This window comes from Triticum dicoccoides, chromosome 4A (assembly GCF_002162155.2).
Source record: "Triticum dicoccoides isolate Atlit2015 ecotype Zavitan chromosome 4A, WEW_v2.0, whole genome shotgun sequence".
In the NCBI taxonomy this organism is placed as follows: Eukaryota; Viridiplantae; Streptophyta; class Magnoliopsida; order Poales; family Poaceae; genus Triticum; species Triticum dicoccoides.
In genome coordinates, this window is record NC_041386.1 from 564,198,275 (window position 1) to 564,218,732 (window position 20,458).

Sequence of the window (20,458 nt, forward strand, 5' to 3'; positions counted from 1 at the left end):
GCAATTGACAGAATTGAGCATAGTTATGAGAATATCTAGGTATGATCATGTATATAGGAATCACGTTCGAGACAAGTAGACCGACTCCTGCCTGCATCTACTACTATTACTCCACACATCGACCGCTATCCAGCATGCATCTAGAGTATTAAGTTCATAAGAACAGAGTAACGCTTTAAGCAAGATGACATGATGTAGAGGGATAAACTCATGCAATATGAAATAAACCCCATCTTGTTATCCTCGATGGCAACAATACAATACGTGCCTTGTTGCCTCTACTGTCACTGGGAAAGGACACCGCAAGATTGAACCCAAAGCTAAGCACTTCTCACATTGCAAGAAAGATCAATCTAGTAGGCCAAACCAAACTGATAATTCAAAGAGACTTGCAAAGATAACCAATCATACATAAAAGAATTCAGAGAAGATTCAAATATTGTTCATAGATAAACTTGATCATAAACCCACAATTCATTGATCTCAACAAACACACCGCAAAAGAAGATTAAAATCGAATAGGTCTCCACAAGAGAGGGGGAGAACGTTGTATTGAGATCCAAAAAGAGAGAAGAAGCCATCTAGCTAATAACTATGCACCCGTAGGTCTGAGGTAAACTACTCACACTTCATCGGAGGGGCTATGGTGTTGATGTAGAAGCCCTCCGAGATCGATGCCCCCTCCGGCGAAGCTCCGGAAAAGGCCCCAAGATGGGATCTCATGGATACAGAAAGTTACGGCGGTGGAATTAGGGTTTTGGCTCCGTATCTGGTAGTTTGGGGTACATAGGTATATATAGGAGGAAGGAGTATGTCGGTGGAGCAACAGGGGGCCCACGAGGATGGAGGGCGTGCCTGGGGGTGGGGGTAGGCGCCCCTTCCTCGTGGCCTCCTGGTTGATGTCTTGATGTAGGGTCCAAGTCCTCTGGATCATGTTCGTTCCGAAAATCACGTTCCCGAAGGTTTCATTCCGTTTGGACTCCGTTTGATATTCTTTTTCTGTGAAACCCTTAAATAGGCAAAAAACAGCAATTCTGGGCTGGGCCTCCGGTTAATAGGTTAGTCCCAAAAATAATATAAAAGTGTATAATAAAGCCCAATTATGTCCAAAACAGAATATAATATAGCATGGAAAAATAAAAAATTATAGATACGTTGGAGACGTATCAAGCATCCCCAAGCTTAATTCCTGCTCGTTCTCGAGTAGGTAAATGATAAAAATAGAATTTTTGATGTGGAATGCTACTTGGCATAATTTCAATGTAATTCTCTTAATTGTGGTATGAATATTCAGATCCGAAAGATTCAAGACAAAAGTTTAATATTGACATAGAAATAATAATACTTCAAGCATACTAACTAAGCAATTATGTCTCTTCAAAATAACATGGCCAAAGAAAGTTATCCCTACAAAATCATATAGTCTGGCTATGCTCCATCTTCACCACACAAAGTATTCAAATCATGCACAACCCCGATGACAAGCCAAGCAATTGTTTCATACTTTTAATGTTCTCAAACCTTTTAAATCTTCATGCAATACATGAGCGTGAGCCATGGACATAGCACTATAGGTGGAATAGAATGGTGGTTGTGGAGAAGACAAAAAGGGAGAAGATAGTCTCACATCAACTAGGCGTATCAACGGGCTATGGAGATGCCCATCAATAGATATCAATGTGAGTGAGTAGGGATTGCCATGCAACGGATGCACTAGAGCTATAAGTATATGAAAGCTCAACAAAAAGAAACTAAGTGGGTGTGCATCCAACTTGCTTGCTCACGAAGACCTAGGGCATTTTGAGGAAGCCCATCATTGGAATATACAAGCCAAGTTCTATAATGAAAAATTCCCACTAGTATATGAAAGTGATAACATAGGAGACTCTCTATTATGAAGATCATGGTGCTACTTTGAAGCACAAGTGTGGAAAAAGGATAGTAGTATTGCCCCCCTTTTTTTGGGATAATACTCTATGAATGATGATCATCACACTTCTATTTATTTACAACCCAATGATTACAACTCGATACTAGAACAAAGTATGACTCTATATGAATGCCTCCAGCGGTGTACCGGGATAGAAATGATGCATGAGTGACTTATATGAAAGAATTATGAACGGTGGCTTTGCCACAACTAAAATGTCAACTACATGATCATGCAAAGCAATATGACAATGATGGAGCGTGTCATAGTAAACGGGATGGTGGAAAGTTGCATGGCAATATATCTCGGAATGGCTATGGAAATGCCATGATAGGTAGGCATGGTGGCTGTTTTGAGGAAGGTATATGGTGGGTGTATGATACCGGCGAAAGGTGCGCGGTATTAGAGAGGCTAGCAATGGTGGAAGGGTGAGAGTGCGTATAATCCATGGACTCAACATTAGTCATAAAGAACTCACATACTTATTGCAAAAATATATTAGTTATCGAAGCAAAGTACTACGCGCATGCTCCTAGGGGGATAGATTGGTAGGAAAAGACCATCGCTCGTCCCCGACCGCCACTCATAAGAAAGACAATCAATAAATACATCATGCTCCGACTTCTTAACATAACGGTTCACCATACGTGCATGCTACGGGAATCACAAACTTCAACACAAGCATTTCTCAAATTCACAACTACTCAACTAGAACGACTCTAATATCACCATCTCCATATCTCAAAACAATTATCAAGTTTCAAACTTCTCATAGTATTCAACACACTCATAAGAAAATTTTATTATTAATCTTGAATGCCTAAAATAATTAAAGCAAATTACCATGCTGTTTTGTAGGAATCTCAAAATAATCTAAGTGAAGCATGAGAGAACAATGGTTTCTATAAAACAAATCTACCACCGTGCTCTAAAAGATATAAGTGAAGTACTAGAGCAAAAACTATATAACTCAAAAGATATAAGTGAAGCACATAGAGTATTCTAATAATTTCCGAATCATGTGTGTCTCTCTCAAAAAGGTGTGTGCAGCAAGGATGATTGTGGTAAACTAAAAAGCAAAGACTCAAATCATACAAGACGCTCCAAGCAAAACACATATCATGTGGTAAATAAAAATATAGCTCCAAGTAAAGTTACCGATAGAAGTAGACGAAAGAGGGGATGCCTTCCGGGGCATCCCCAAGCTTTGGGTTTTAGGTGTCCTTATATTATCTTTGGGGTTCCCAGGGCATCCCCAAGCTTAGGCTCTTGCCACTCCTTGTTCCATAATCCATCAAATCTTTACCCAAAACTTGAAAACTTCACAACACAAAACTTAAAGTAGAAAATCTCGTGAGCTCCGTTAGCGAAAGAAAAGAAAACACCACTTCAAGGTACTGTAATCAACTCATTCTTTCTTTATATTGGTGTTAAACCTACTGTATTCCAACTTATCTATGGTTTATAAACTATTTTACTAGACATAGATTCATCAAAATAAGCTAACAACACACGAAAAACAGAATCTGTGAAAAACAGAACAGTCTGTAGTAATCTGTAGCTAACGCAAGATCTGGAACCCCAAATATTATAAAATAAATTGATGGACGTGCGGAATTTTTCTATTAATCATCTTCAAAAAGAATTAACTAAATAGAACTTTCCAAATAAAAATGGCAGCAATGCTCGTGAGCGCTAAAGTTTCTGTTTCTTACAACAAGATTAAAAAGACTTCCCCAAGTCTTCCCGACGGTTCTACTTAGCACAAACACTAATTAAACACAAAAAACACAACCAAAAAAGAGGCTAGATAAATTATTTATTACCAAACAGGAGCAAAAGGCAAGGAATAAAAATAAAATTGGGTTGCCTCCCAACAAGCGCTATCGTTTAACGCCCCTAGCTAGGCATAATAAGCAAGGATAGATATAAGTGATATCATCTTGGGTCTTTAATTTTTTTGCGGAGTTACGCTCGAATCCGGGAGGTTCCCTATGTTTACCCTCATACTCAGAAATTTTGAGATCTAAAGAATCCAAACACTTATTGCAAAGGGTAATCAACATATTCATGCGATGGAGATTCCCGCTAACACTCTTAAGAGGTTCAAGATATTTTTGTAAGATCTTGGTTACTTCACAAATTTTCTCGAAAACTTGCATTTCTTCTTGGGTATGATGATGCCCCTTTTGTTGGGGTAGTGTTCCCACTATACCCCCTATAATTTCATGCGCAATACTGGGATGAATTTCAATAAAATTGCCTTTGGCAACGCAATCCAAGAGTTATCTATGAGATAAATTCAATCCAACATAAAAGTTGCGAAGCAGAATTATAAAATTCACCTCTAGGGTTCAATTACGATAAAACCCCATCATTCTAAACCAAGCATCTTTTAAGTTTTCTCCTTGTCTTTGTTTGAAGTGAAGAACCTCAAACTCGGGAGACAAAGCGGAAGATAAGGGACTAGCCATAACGACAAGCAAGCAATCCGACACACAAGCAAAAAAGAAACGGGCAAAAAGAGGCGAATAGAGAAAGAGAGGGAGGATGGAGAGAGAGGGCGAATAAAACGGCAAGGGTGAAGTGGAGGAGAGTAAAACGAGAGGCAAATGGCAAATAATGTAATGCGGGAGATAAGGGTTTGTGATGGGTACTTGGTACGTTGACTTTTGCGTAGACTCCCCGGCAACGGCGCCAAAAATCCTTCTTGCTACCTCTTGAGCACTTGCGTTGGTTTTCCCTTGAAGAGGAAAGGGTGATGCAGTAGAGTAGCGTAAGTATTTCCCTCAGTTTTTGAGAACCAAGGTATCAATCCAGTAGGAGGCCACGCACGAGTCCCTCGCACCTACACAAACAAATAAATCCTCGCAACCAACGCGATAAGGGGTTGTCAATCCCTACACGGTCACTTACGAGAGTGAGATCTGATAGATATGATAAGATAATATTTTTGGTATTTTTATGATAAAGATGCAAAATAAAATAAAAGGCAAAGGAAATAACTAAGTATTGGAAGATTAATATGATGGAAGATAGACCCGAGGGCCATAGGTTTCACTAGTGGCTTCTCTCGAGAACATAAGTATTCACGGTGGGTAAACAAATTACTGTTGAGCAATTGACAGAATTGAGCATAGTTATGAGAATATCTAGGTATGATCATGTATATAGGCATCACGTCCGAGACAAGTAGACCGACTCCTGCCTGCATCTACTACTATTACTCCACACATCGACCGCTATCCAGCATGCATCTAGAGTATTAAGTTCATAAGAACAGAGTAACGCTTTAAGCAAGATGACATGATGTAGAGGGATAAACTCATGCAATATGAAATAAACCCCATCTTGTTATCCTCGATGGCAACAATGCAATACGTGCCTTGTTGCCCCTACTGTCACTGGGAAAGGACACCGCAAGATTGAACCCAAAGCTAAGCACTTCTCACATTGCAAGAAAGATCAATCTAGTAGGCCAAACCAAACTGATAATTCAAAGAGACTTGTAAAGATAACCAATTATACATAAAAGAATTCAGAGAAGATTCAAATATTGTTCATAGATAAACTTGATCATAAACCCACAATTCATTGATCTCAACAAACACACCGCAAAAGAAGATTACATCGTATAGATCTCCACAAGAGAGGGGGAGAACGTTGTATTGAGACCCAAAAAGAGAGAAGAAGCCATCTAGCTAATGACTATCGACCCGTAGGTCTGAGGTAAACTACTCACACTTCATCGGAGGGGCTATGGTGTTGATGTAGAAGCCCTCCATGATCAATGCCCCCTCCGACGGAGCTCCAGAAGAGGCCCCAAGATGGGATCTCGTGGATACATAAAGTTACGGCGGTGGAATTAGGGTTTGGCCTCTGTATCTGGTAGTTTGGGGGTACGTAGGTATAAATAGGAGTAAGGAGTACGTCGGTGGAGCAACAGGGGCCCACGAGGCTGGAGGGCGCGCCTATGGGGGTAGGCGCGCCCCCTACCTCTTGGCCTCCTGGTTGATATCTTGACGTAGGGTCCAAGTCCTCTGGATCATGTTCGTTCTGAAAATCACGTTCCCGAAGGTTTCATTCCGTCTGGACTCCGTTTGATATTCTTTTTCTGCAAAACCCTAAAATAGGCAAAAAAACAGCAATTATGGGTTGGGCCTCCGGTTAATAGGTTAGTCCCAAAACTAATATAAAAGTGTATAATAAAGCCCAACAATGTCCAAAACAGAATATAATATAGCATGGAACAATCAAAAATTATAGATACGTTGGAGACGTATCAAGCCTCGAGGGTGAACCACTCCCTCCTCGTCATGGAGAGCGTCGGGATGATGAATATGGCCACCGGTGATGGATCCTCCCTCTGGCAGGGTGCCAGAACAGGGTCCCGATTGGTTTTTGGTGGCTACGGAGGCTTGCGGCGGTGGAACTCCCGATCCAGGTTTCTTTTCGGGGGTTTCTGTATTTATAGGAATTTTTGGCCTAGGTCTCACGTCAGGGGGGGGGGTCTTTGAGTCGTCCACGAGATAGGGGGACGCGCCCAGAGGGTAGGGAGCACCCTCCAACCTCGTGGATGGCTCGGGACTCGCCCAACTCTTTTACTCCGGGGGCTTCTTTTGGTCCATAAAAAATCATCAAAAATGGCACGTCAATTGGACTCCGTTTGGTATTCCTTTTCTGTAAAACTCAAAAACAAGAAAAAAACAGAAACTGGCACTGGGCTCTAGGTTCATAGGTTAGTCCCAAAAATCATATAAAATAGCATATAAATGCATATAAAACATCCAAGATTGATAATATAATAGCATGGAACAATAAAAAATTATAGATACATTGGAGACGTATCAAGCATCCCCAAGCTTAATTACCGCTCGTCCTCGAGTAGGTAAATGATAAAACATTTTTTTTAACATGGAATGCTACCTAACATATTCATCAATGTAATCTTCTCTATTGTGGCAAGAATATTCAGATCCATAATATTCAAGACAAAAGTTTAATATTGACATAAAAATAATAATACTTCAAGCATACTAACAAAGTAATCATGTCTTCTCAAAATAACATGGCCAAAGAAAGTTCATCCCTAAAAAATCATATAGTTTGGCTATGCTCCATCTTCGTCACACAAAATATTTAAATCATGCACAACCCCGATGACAAGCCAAGCAATTATTTCATACTTTAGTATTCCCAAACTTTTTCAACTTTCACGCAATCCATGAGCGTGAGCCATGAACATAGCACTATAGGTGGAATAGAATGGTGGTTATGGAGAAGACAAAAAGGAGGAAGATGGTCTCACATCAACTAGGCATATTAATGGGCTATGGAGATGCCCATCAATAGATATCAATGTGAGTGAGTAGGGATTACCATACAACGGATGCACTAGAGCTATAAATGTATGAAAGCTCAACAAAAGAAACTACGTGGGTGTGCATCCAACTGGCTTGCTCATGAAGACCTAGGGCATTTGAGGAAGTCCATCGTTGGAATATACAAGCCAAGTTCTATAATGAAAAATTCCCACTAGTATATGAAAGTGACAACCTAGGAGACTCTTTATCATGAATATCATGGTGCTACTTTGAAGCACAAGTGTGGTAAAAGGATAGTAGCATTGCCTCTTCTCTCTTTTTCTCTCATTTTTTGTTTTCTCTTTTTTGGGGGGGAGGGGGCTCTCTTTTTTGGCCTCTTTATTATTATTTTTATTATTATTATTATTTTTCATTCGGAGTCTCAACCCAACTTGTGGGGGAATCATAGTCTCCATCATCCTTTCCTCACTGGGACAATGCTCTAATAATGATGATCATCACACTTTTATTTACTTACAACTCAAGAAATACAACTCAATACTTAGAACAAAATATGACTCTATATGAATGCCTCTGGCGGTGTACCGGGATATGCAATGAATCAAGAGTGACATGTATGAAAAAATTATGGAAGGTGGCTTTGCCACAAATACGATGTCAACTACATGATCATGCAAAGCAATATGACAATGATGAAGCGTGTCATAATAAATGGAATGGTGGAAAGTTGCATGGCAATATATCTCGGAATGGCTATGGAAATGCCATAATAGGTAGGTATGGTGGATGTTTTGAGGAAGGTAATGGTGGGTGTATGGTACCGGTGAAAGTTGCGCGACACAAGAGAGGCTAGCAATGGTGGAAGGGTGAGAGTGCGTATAATCCATGGACTCAACGTTAGTCATAAAGAACTCACATACTTATTGCAAAAATCTATTAGTTATCGAAACGAAGTACTACGCGCATGATCCTAGAGGGATAGATCGGTAGGAAAAGACCATCGCTCGTCCCCGACCGCCACTCATAAGGAAGACAATCAAAAATAAATCAAGCTCCGACTTCATCACATAACGGTTCACCATACGTGCATGCTACGGGAATCACAAACTTTAGCACAAGTATCTCTCAAATTCACAACTACTCATCTAGCATGACTCTAATATCACCATCTTCATATCTCAAAACAATCATAAGGAATCAAACTTCTCATAGTATTCAATGCACTTTATATGAAAGTTTTTATCATATCTCTCTTGGATGCCCATCATATTAGGACTAAATTTATAACCAAAGCAAATTACCATGATGTTTAAGACTCTCAAAATAATATAAGTGAAGCATGAGATTTCATCTATTTCTTCGAAATAAAAGCACCGCCGTGCTCTAAAAAGATATAAGTGAAGCACTAGAACAAATGACAAACTACTCCAAAAGATATAAGTGAAGATCAATGAGTAGTCGAATAATTATCTAACTATGTGAAGACTCTCTAACATTTAAGAATTTCAGATCTTGGTATTTTATTCAAACATCAAGCAAAACAAAACAAAATAAAATGATGCTCCAAGCAAAACACATATCATGTGGTGAATAAAAATATAGCCTCAAGTAATGTTACCGATAGACGAAGACGAACAAGGGGATGCCTTCCGGGACATCCCCAAGCTTAGGCTCTTGGTTGTCCTTGAATATTATCTTGGGGTGCCTTTGTCATCCCAAGCTTAGGCTCTTGCCACTCCTTATTCCATAGTCCATATAATCTTTACACAAAACTTGAAAACTTCACAACACAAAACTCAACAGAAAACTCGTAAGCTCCGTTAGTATAAGAAAATAAATCACCACTTTTGGTACTGTTGTGAACTCATTCTAAATTCATATTGGTGTAAAACCTACTGTATTCCAACTTCTCTATGGTTCATGCCCCCAGATACTGCACATAGATTCGTCAAAATAAGCAAACAACACACGAAAAACAGAATATGTCACAAACAGAACAGTTTGTAGCAATCTGCAACTTCCAAATACTTATGTAACTCCAAAAATTATGAAAAATTAGGATGACCAGGATAAAAAGTATATTGATCTACTGCAGCTGGAATTGGTATTTTATCGCTCTCTGGTAAAAAGTGATAATTATTTTCGTGAGCACATACTTTCTGTTTTTATCAGCAAGATCAAACAGCAATCACCCAAGAAGATCCTAAAGGCTTTACATGGCACAAACACTAATTAAAACATAAAAAAATCATAACAGAAGCTAGATGAGTTATTTATTATTAAACAAGAACAATAAGCAAAGAACAAAAATAAAATTGGGTTGCCTCCCAACAAGCGCTATCGTTTAACGCCCCTAGCTAGGCATGATGATTTCAATGATGCTCACATAAAAGATAAGAATTGAAACATAAAAAGAGCATCATGAAGAATATGGCTATCACATTTAAGTCTAACCCACTTCCTATGCATAGGAATTTTGTGAGCAAACAATTTATGGGAACAAGAATCAACTAGCATAGGAAAGCAAAACAAACATAACTTCAAGATTTTAAGCACATAGAGAGGAAACTTGATATTATTGCAATTCCTACAAGCATATATTCCTCCCTCATAATAATTTTTATTAGCATCATGAATGAATTAAACAATATAATTATCACATAAAGCATTCTTTTCATGAGCCACAAGCATAGAATTTTTATTAGCAAAATTCTTCTCATTCGGAATAGTGGGAGTATCATAAGAAACTCAAATACTATAAATTGTTTCCACATTAAAAGAGTAATGTTCAGAAAAGGGTAATCATAATCATGACAACTTTTATGAATATAATCATCACTACTTTTTATAGCATAAGTGTCATTACAATAATCATCATAAGTAGCAACTTTGTTCTCATCATAATCAATTGAAACCTCTTCTAAGATAGTGGAATCATTACTAAATAAAGTCATGACCTCTCCAAATCCACTTCTATAATTATCACAATAAGATTCAACATCCTAAAAAATAGTGGGATCATTACTTCCTAAAGTTGACACTCTTCCAAACCCACTTTCATCAATGTAATCATCATAAATAGGAAGCATGCTATCATCATAATAAATTTGCTCATCAAAACTTGGGAGACTAAAAATATCATCTTCATTAAACATAGCACCCCCAAGCTTGGGACAAACATTAATTGCAGCAAATAAATTCTCAAACATGTCATTCTCATCAAATATAGTATCCCCAAGCTTGGACCTTTTCATATCATAAGCATAGTCACTCTCATCATTAATAGTATGGATAGCACCAATAGTATAGCAATTATCATCATCACAATGGGTAATAGGAGCAACATCATTTGGGAGGGATACCTTTTTACCTTTGCTTCTCCGTCTTTTCTTTTTCTTCATCACATTGTGTGTGGGTTTAGTCCTCTTTTTGGAGCTCCTTATTAATGAGATTGGTTGAATAGAGGGATCCTCCTCGTTACCTGATTCATCATAAAAAATAAGAGGATATTGGGAAGTCGCTTCCCTTTCATTAGTATTCTCTTCATCTTCTATTTGTTTTATTTTCTTTATGTAATTGGCAATATAAGGATTTTCAATACAATTCACCGCACAATACATATAAATTTTCTATAGATCAAAATCAAGAACTGTCTCAAGGGCAAATTCTGGAATATCCTTAGTTATACATTTCATTTCTTCATAACCCAGAAGCAAACTAAGTTCATTATGATGCGCAAGGGAAATCAAGTCATCACAATTTTTGGACACGATTCGATCATGAAATAGTTTGCATTGGATATTTAAATGACCGCGTTCATTGCAAAGTTCACAAGGATGGCTAAGAAAATTTAAGTTTTCAGCACAAACATCTAGCCTTTCTTGCAACCATTTAGTTTCTAAATACTCATGCCTCTTGCAAAATCTATCTTCCCTATTTGGTGTGTACTTGCAAACTCTATGCACTTCACAAAAATTGACATGCTCATAAGAGACACTTTCATCATGACCAGTGCAATCATCATTAGTACTATGGATATTCAAAGAGTTCGTACTAACAACATTGCAATCATGCTCATCATTCAAAGATTTAGTGACAAACATTTTAATGCATTCTTCTTCTAGCACTTGGGCACAATTTTCCTTTCCATAATTTTCATGAAAGATATTAAAAAGATGAAGCATATGAGGCACCCTCAATTCCATTTTTTGTAGTTTTCTTTTATAAACTAAACTAGTGATAAAACAAGAAACTAAAAGATTCGATTGCAAGATCTAAAGATATACCTTCAAGCACTAACCTCCCCGACAACAGCGTCAGAAAAGAGCTTGATGTCTACTACACAACCTTCTTCTTGTAGACGTTGTTGGGCCTCCAAGTGCAGAGGTTTGTAGCACAGTAGCAAATTTCCCTCAAGTGGATGACCTAAGGTTTATCAATCCGTGGAAGGCGTAGGATGAAGATGGTCTCTCTCAAACACCCCTGCAACAAAATAGCAAAGAGTCTCTTGTGTCCCCAACACACCCAATACAATGGTAAATTGTATAGGTGCACTAGTTCGGTGAAGAGATGGTGAAACAAGTGCAATATGGATGGTAGATATAGGTTTTTCTAATCTGAAAATATAAAACAACAAGGTAACTAATGATAAAAGTGAGCGAAAATGGTATTGCAATACTTTGAAACAAGGCCTAGGGTTCATACTTTCACTAGTGCAAATTCTCTCAACAATAATAACATAATTAGATCATATAACTATCCCTCAACATGCAACAAAGAGTCACTCCAAAGTCACTAATAGCGGAGAACAAATGAAGAGATTATTGTAGGGTATGAAACCACCTCAAAGTTATTCTTTTCGATCAATCCATTGGGCTATTCCTATAAGTGTCACAAACAGCCCTAGAGTTCATAGTAAAATAACACTTAAGACACAAATCAACCAAAACCCTAATGTCACCTAGATACTCGAATGCCACCTCAAGTTTCCAGGGTATGATTATACGATATGCATCACACAATCTCATATTCATATGTGCAACCAACACAAAGAACTTCAAAGAGTGCCCCAAAGTTTCTACCGGAGAGTCAAGATGAAAAGGTGTGCCAACCCCTATGCATAAGTTCACAAGGTCACAGAACTCGCAAGTTGATCACCAAAACATACATCAAGTGGATCATGTGAATATCCCATTGTCACCATAGATAAGCACATGCAAGACATACATCAAGTGTTCTCAAATACTTAAAGACTCAATCCGATAAGATAACTTCAATGGGAAAACTCAATTCGTCACAAGGAGATAGAGGGGGAGAAACGTCATAAGATCCAACTATAATAGCAAAGCTCGCGGTACATCAAGATCGTGCCATATCAAGAACACAAGAGAGAGATCAAACACATAGCTACTGGTACATACCCTCAGCCGCAAGGGTGAACTACTCCCTCCTCGTCATGGAGAGCGTCGGGATGATGAAGATGGCCACCGGTGATGGATCCCCCCTCCGGCAGGGTGCCGGAACAGGGTCCCGATTGGTTTTTGGTGGCTATAGAGGCTTCTAGCGGCGGAACTCCCGATCTAGGTTTCTTTTCGGGGGTTTCTATATTTATAGGAATTTTTGGCGTAGGTCTCATGTCAGGGGGGTCTCCGAGTCGTCCACGAGATAGGGGGACGTGCCTAGGGGGTAGGGCGTGCCCTCCACCCTCATGGATGGCTCGAGACTCTTCTGGCCCAACTCTTTTACTCCGGGGGCTTCTTTTGATGCATAAAAAATCATCAAAAATTGGCACATCAATTGTACTCCGTTTGGTATTCTTTTTCTGTATAACTCAAAAACAAGATAAAACAGAAACTGGCACTCGGCTCTAGGTTAATAGGTTAGTCCTAAAAATCATATAAATAAGCATATAAATGCATATAAACATCCAAGATTGATAATATAATAGCATGGAACAATCAAAAATTATAGATACGTTGGAGACTGATGTCTACTACAGAATCTTCTTCTTGTAGACATTGTTGGGCCTCCAAGTGCAGAGGTTTGTAGGACAGTAGCAAATTTACCTCAAGTGGATGACCTAAGGTTTATCAATCCGTGGGAGGCATAGGATAAAGATGGTCTCTCTCAAACAACCCTGCAACCAAATAACAAAGAGTCTCTTGTGTCCCCAACACACCCAATACAATGGTAAATTGTATAGGTGCACTAGTTCGGCGAAGAGATGGTGATACAAGTGCAATATGGATGGTAGATATAGGTTTTTGTAATCTGGAAATATAAAAACAGGAAGGTAACTAATGATAAAAGTGAGCAAAAACGTATTGCAATGCGTTGAAACAAGGCTTAGGGTTCATACTTTCACTAGTGCAAGTTCTGTCAACAATAATAACATAATTGGATCATATAAATATCCCTCAACATGCAACAAAGAGTCACTCCAAAGTCAATAATAGCGGAGAACAAACGAAGAGAATATTGTAGGGTACGAAACCACCTCAAAGTTATCATTTCTGATCGATCTATTCAAGAGTCTGTAGTAAAATTACACGCAGCTATTCTTTCCGTTCGATCTATCCTAGAGTTCGTACTAGAATAACACCTTAAGACACAAATCAACCAAAACCCTAATGTCACCTAGATACTCCAGTGTCACCTCAAGTATCCGTGGGTATGATTTTATGATATGCATCACACAATCTCAGATTCATCTATTCAACCAACACAAAGAACTTCAAAGAGTGCCCCAAAGTTTATACCGGAGAGTCAAGACGAAAACGTGTGCCAACCCCTATGCATAAGTTCACGAGGTCATGTAACTCGCAAGTTGATCACCAAAACATAAATCAAGTGGATCACGTGAATATTCCATTATCACCACAGATAAGCACATGCAAGGCATACATCAAGTGTTCTCAAATCCTTAAAGACTCAATCCGATAAGATTACTTCAAAGGGAAAACTCAATCCATTACAAGAGAGTAGAGGGGGAGAAACATCATAAGATCCAACTATAATAGCAAAGCTCGCGATACATCAAGATCGTGCCGAATCAAGAACACGAGAGAGAGAGAGAGAGAGAGATCAAACACATAGCTACTGGTACATACCCTCAACCCCGAGGGTAAACTACTCCCTCCTCGTCATGGAGAGCGCCGTGATGATGAAGATGGCCACCGGTGATGGATTCCCCCCTCTGGCAGGGTGCCGGAACAGGGCCCGATTGGTTTTTGGTGGCTACAGAGGCCTGCGGTGGCGGAACTCCCGATCTAGGTTATTTTTTGGAGGTTTCTGTATTTATCGGAATTTTTGGCGTAGGTCTCACGTCGGGGGGGGGGGTCTCCGAGTCGTCCATGAGATAAGGGGACGCGCCTAGGGGGATAGGGCGCGCCCTCCACCCTCATGGACGGCTCGGGACTCTTCTGGTCCAACTCTTTTATTTCGGGGGCTTCTTTTGGTCCACAAAAAAATCATCAAAATTGGCACGTCAATTGGACTCCGTTTCGTATTCATTTTCTGTATAACTCAAAAACAAGGAAAAAATAGAAACTGGCACTGTGCTCTAGGTTAATAGGTTAGTCCCAGAAATCATATAAAATAGCATATAAATGCATATAAAACATCCTAGATGGATAATATAATAGCATGGAACAATAAAAAATTATAGATAAGTTGGAGACGTATCAGCCGCCTGCGCCGCTCCCGCGCTGCACCGCCACCGCTACCGCCGCTCCCCGCCGCTGCCGATGCCGCCCATCGCTGCTGCCTCGCCCCGTCGGAGAACACCGCCGCTGCCGGTTTCCCTCACCCGAACCGGTATAAACCGAGAAAAACCCGCCCATTTTTTTAAGTTCGGTTTTTCTTTTAGATCGGTTTTATATTTAGGTTTTGTTAAATAGTGAATGTTCACCCGATTCGTTTTGCTAGAGAACGAATTCGCTCGTTAGTTTCTGTTAGCGGACGTTCGTCCGATAGATTTTTCTTTTTAGTTTAATTTCGGCCACGGACCTATCTGTGAATAGTTTTCTTACCGATTAGTCCTTGATCTTTAAACCCTCACTACTTTTTGCTCGTTTATCCGAATCCAGTGAAACCAACGCCAGAATCTTTGTCTTGTTACCCTCCGTCCATATAAGCAACTTGAACATGATTTTTAAAATTTAAAATTTGGTTTCAAGAAGATTTGAATTCGAACTTCTTTTTATTGTAGTTTGAGTTTCGTAACTCCGATTCGACTGATTCTTTCTGCAAATCAAAGCTCTTCACTTGAACTTTCAATTTAGATCTTTTCTTTTGGTTGTATCTTTGCATCTTATGCTTGTGTGCTTATGTATGATATTGTTTGTTCACGATAGAGTTTCCGGAGTGCGAGGCTTGCTACTACGAATCTTTAGGGTTTTCCGATCGTCAACGAGGCAAGTAACACTTTGATCATATCCCTTTATTACCCAGTTTTTATGCATTAGCTTCAACCCTCAAACACTTGCATGAGTAGGTTGTGATAACATGTGGGTATTGGGAAGTAGTTGATGAGGTCGGAACCCATTGTCTTATATTCAAACCCCGGGTGTTACTACGTTATGTTTGCACTACTTTACTATACTCGTAGACGTGGATTGGTTTGTGAGATTCATGAAAGATGTGAGAGTTATTAATAACTAAGGGTAACTTTAAGGTGGCTACTTTAATACACATCTGGGTGGATTGGTTGTGGGCACTTGGAGCAATCCAGTGTTGTCCTAGGATATCCCGGAGTACCCGTGTGATCATTCTATGGTTTGCCACCCAGGCTCAAAGGGATCATAAGATTATTCATGCTAGAAACTTTCATGTGTAGCCACAAGCCATTATGGGCTCTGGCATAATTGAGTATGTTGTGTGACCTCTTTCAGTGGTAGGCTAGCAGATGTAGGGGATGTAGGTGGTACTGTCTACTCAGAGTAAAGAGTTAATGATTCTGAAAGACTTGTTGGAAATATGCCCTAGAGGCAATAATAAAATGGTTTATTATATTTCCTTGTTCATGATAATTGTCTATTATTCATGCTATAATTGTATTAACCGAAAACCGTAATACATGTGTGAATACATAGACCACAACATGTCCCTAGTAAGCCTCTAGTTGACTAGCTCATTGATCGATAGATGGTTATGGTTTCTTGACCATGGACATTGGATGTCATTGATAACGGGATCACATCATTAGGAGAATGGTGTGATGGACAAGACCCAATCTTAAGCGTAGCACAAGATCATGTAGTTCGTTTGCTAAAGCTTTTCTAATGTCAAGTATCATTTCCTTAGACCATGAGATTGTGCAACTCCCGGATACCGCAGGAATGCTTTGGGTGTACCAAATGCCACAACATAACTGGGTGACTATAAAGGTGCACTACAGGTATCTCCGAAAGTGTCTGTTGGGTTGGCACGAATCGAGACTGGGATTTGTCACTCCGTATGACGGAGAGGTATCTCTGGGGCCACTCGGTAATGCATCATCATAATGAGCTCAATGTGACTAAGGAGTTAGCCATGGGATCATGCGTTAAGAAACAAGTAAAGAGACTTGCCAGTAACAAGATTAAACGAGGTATGGGGATACCGACGATCGAATCTCGGGCAAGTAACATACCGATAGACAAAGGGAATTGTATACAGGATTGATTGAATCCCCGACATCGTGGTTCATCCGATGAGATCATCATGGAACATGTGGGAGCCAATATGGGTATCCAGATCCCGCTATTGGTTATTGGCCAAAGAGATGTCTCGGTCATGTCTGCATGGTTCCCGAACTCGTATGGTCTACACACTTAAGGTTCGGTGACGCTAGAGTTGTTCGGAGTCCCAGATGAGATCCCGGACATGACGAGGAGTTCCGGAATGGTCCGGAGGTGAAGATCGATATATTGGACGAAGGGTATTGGAGTCCGGAATTGTTCCGGGGGTACCGGGTGACGACCAGCATGTCTGAAAGGGGTTTCGGAGGCCCCGGCAAGCGTTGGGGGGCCTTATGGGCCAAGGGGAGGGGCCCATCAGCCCACTAAGGGGCTGAGCGCCCCTCCCACACCATCTCACGTAACTTGGAGAGGTGGGGGCGCCTCCCTTAGGGCAGCCACCCCTCCCGGCTTGGGGGGCAAGTTTCCTAGGGGTGGGGGCACCCAAACCCATCTAATGTTTCCCCTGTGGCCGCCGCCCATCCCCTAGGGAACCCTAGGGCGCCTCCTCCACCCCCTCCCCCTATATATAGTGAGGGAGAGATAGGGTAGCCGCACCCTTCCCCTGGCGCAGCCCCTCCCCCTCTCCTACACCTCCTCCTCCTCCGTAGCGCTTGGTGAAGCCCTGCCGGAGAACCACAAGCTCCATCACCACCATGCCGTCGTGCTGTCGGAGTTCTCCCTCAACTTCTCCTCCCCCTTGCGGGATCAAGAAGGAGGAGACATCCCCGGGCTGTACGTGTGTTGAACACGGAGGCGCCGTTGTTCGGCGCTTAGATCGGAATTGACCGTGATCTGAATCACTGCGTGTATGACTCCACCAACCGCGTTCTTGTAACGCTTCCGCTCAACGATCTTCAAGGTATGAAGATGCACTCCCTCTCTCTCGTTCCTAGTATCTCCTAGATTGATCTTGGTGACACATAGGAATTTTTTTGAATTATTGCTACGTTCCCCAACAGTGGCATCATGAGCTAGGTCTATGCATAGATTCTATGCACGAGTAGAACACAAAGCAGTTGTGGGCGATGATTTGTTCAATTTGCTTACCGTTACTACTCTTATCTTGATCCGGAAGCATTGCGGGATGAAGCGGCCTGGACCAACCTTACACGTACGCTTACGTGAGACTGGTTCCACCGACTGACATGCACTTGATGCATAAGGTGGCTGGCGGGTGTCTGTCTCTCCCACTTTAGTCGGATCAGATTCAATGAAAAGGGTCCTTATGAAGGGAAGATAGCAATTGGCATATCACTATTGTGGTTTTGCGTAGGTAAGAAACGTTCTTGCTAGAAACCCATAGCAGCCACGTAAAACATGCAACAACAATTAGAGGACGTCTAACTTGTTTTTGCAGGGTATGCTATGTGATGTGATATGGCCAAAAGGATGTGATGAATGATATATGTTATGTATGAGATTGATCATGTTCTTGTAATAGGAATCACGACTTGCATGTCGATGAGTATGACAACCGACAGGAGCCATAGGAGTTGTCTTAATTTATTTATGACATGTGTGTCAATGAAAACGCCATGTAATTACTTTACTTTATTGCTAACCGTTAGCCATAGTAGTAGAAGTAATAGTTGCGAGGCAACTTCATGAAGACATGATGATGGAGATCATGATGATGGAGATCATGGTGTCATGCCGGTGACGATGGTGTTCATGCCGTGATGTCTACTACACAACCTTCTTCTTGTAGACGTTGTTGGGCCTCCAATTGCAGAGGTTTGTAGAACAGTAGCAAATTTCCCTCAAGTGGATGACCTAAGGTTTATCAATCCGTAGGAGGCGTAGGATGAAGATGGTCTCTCACAAGCAACCCTGCAACCAAACAACAAAGAGTCTCTTGTGTCCCCAACACACCCAATACAATGGTAAATTGTATAGGTGCACTAGTTCGGCGAAGAGATGGTGATACACGTGGTATATGGATGGTAGATAAAGGTTTTTGTAATCTGAAAATATAAAAACAGCAAGGTAACTAATGATAAAAGTGAGCACAAACAGTATTGCAATGTGTTGAAACAAGGCCTAGGGTTCATACTTTCACTAGTGCAAGTCCTCTCAACAATAATAACATAATTGGATCACATAACTATCCCTCAACATGCAACAAAGAGTCACTCCAAAGTCACTAATAGCGGAGAACGAACGAAGAGATTATGGTAGGGTACGAAACCACCTCAAAGTTATTCTTTCCAATCAATCCGTTGGGCTATCCCTATAAGTGTCACAAACAGCCCTAGAGTTCGTACTAGAATAACACCTTAAGACACAAATCAACCAAAATCCTAATGTCACCTAGATACTCCAATGTCACCTCAAGTATCTGTGGGTATGATTATGCAATTTGCGTCACACAATCTTAGATTCATCTATTCAACCAACACATAGGACCTCAAAGAGTGCCCCAAAGTTTCTACCGGAGAATCACGACGAAAACGTGTGCCAACCCCTATGCATAGGTTCATGGGCGGAACCCGCAAGTTGATCACCAAAACATACATCAAGTGAATCACGTGATATCCCATTGTCACCATAGATACGCACGGCAAGACATACATCAAGTGTTCTCAAATCTTTAAAGACTCAATCCGATAAGATAACTTCAAAGGGGAAACTCAATCCATTACCAGAGAGTAGAGGGGGGAAGAAACATCATAGGATCCAAATATAATAGCAAACACATAGCTACTGGTACATACCCTCAGCCCCGAGGGAGAACTACTCCCTCCTCGTCATGGAGAGCACCGAGATGATGAAGATGGCCACCGGAGAAGGATTCCCCCTCCGGCAGGGTGCCAGAATGAGTCTAGATTGGTTTTCGGTGGCTATGGAGGCTTCCGGTGGCGGAACTCCCGATCTATTGTGCTCCCCGATCGTTTTAGGGTATATGGAGATATATAGGCGGAAGAAGTACGTCAGGGGAGCCACGAGGGGCCCAGGAGGGTGGAGGGTGCACCCCTACCTCGTGGCCTCCTTGAAGCTTCCCTTACGTGGACTCAAAGTCTCTCGGGTTGCTTTCCTTCCAAAAATAAGTTCCGTGAAGTTTCAGGTCAATTGGACTCCGTTTGATTTTCCTTTTCTGCGATACTCTAAAACAAGGAAAAAACAGAAACTCGCACTGGGCTCTGGGTCAATAGGTTAGTCCCAAAAATAATATAAAAGTGTATAATAAAGCCCATAAACATCCAAAACACATAATGTAATAGCATGGAACAATCAAAAATTATAGATACGTTGGAGACGTATCAGCATCCCCAAGCTTAATTCCTGCTCGTCCTCGAGTAGGTAAATGATAAAAACAGAACTTTTGATGTGGAATGCTACCTAACATATTTATCCATGTAATTCTCTTTATTGTGGCAAGAATATTCAGATCCATAAGATTCAAGACAAAAGTTTAATATTGACATAAAAATAATAATACTTCAAGCATACTAACAAAGCAATCGTGTCTTCTCAAAATAACATGG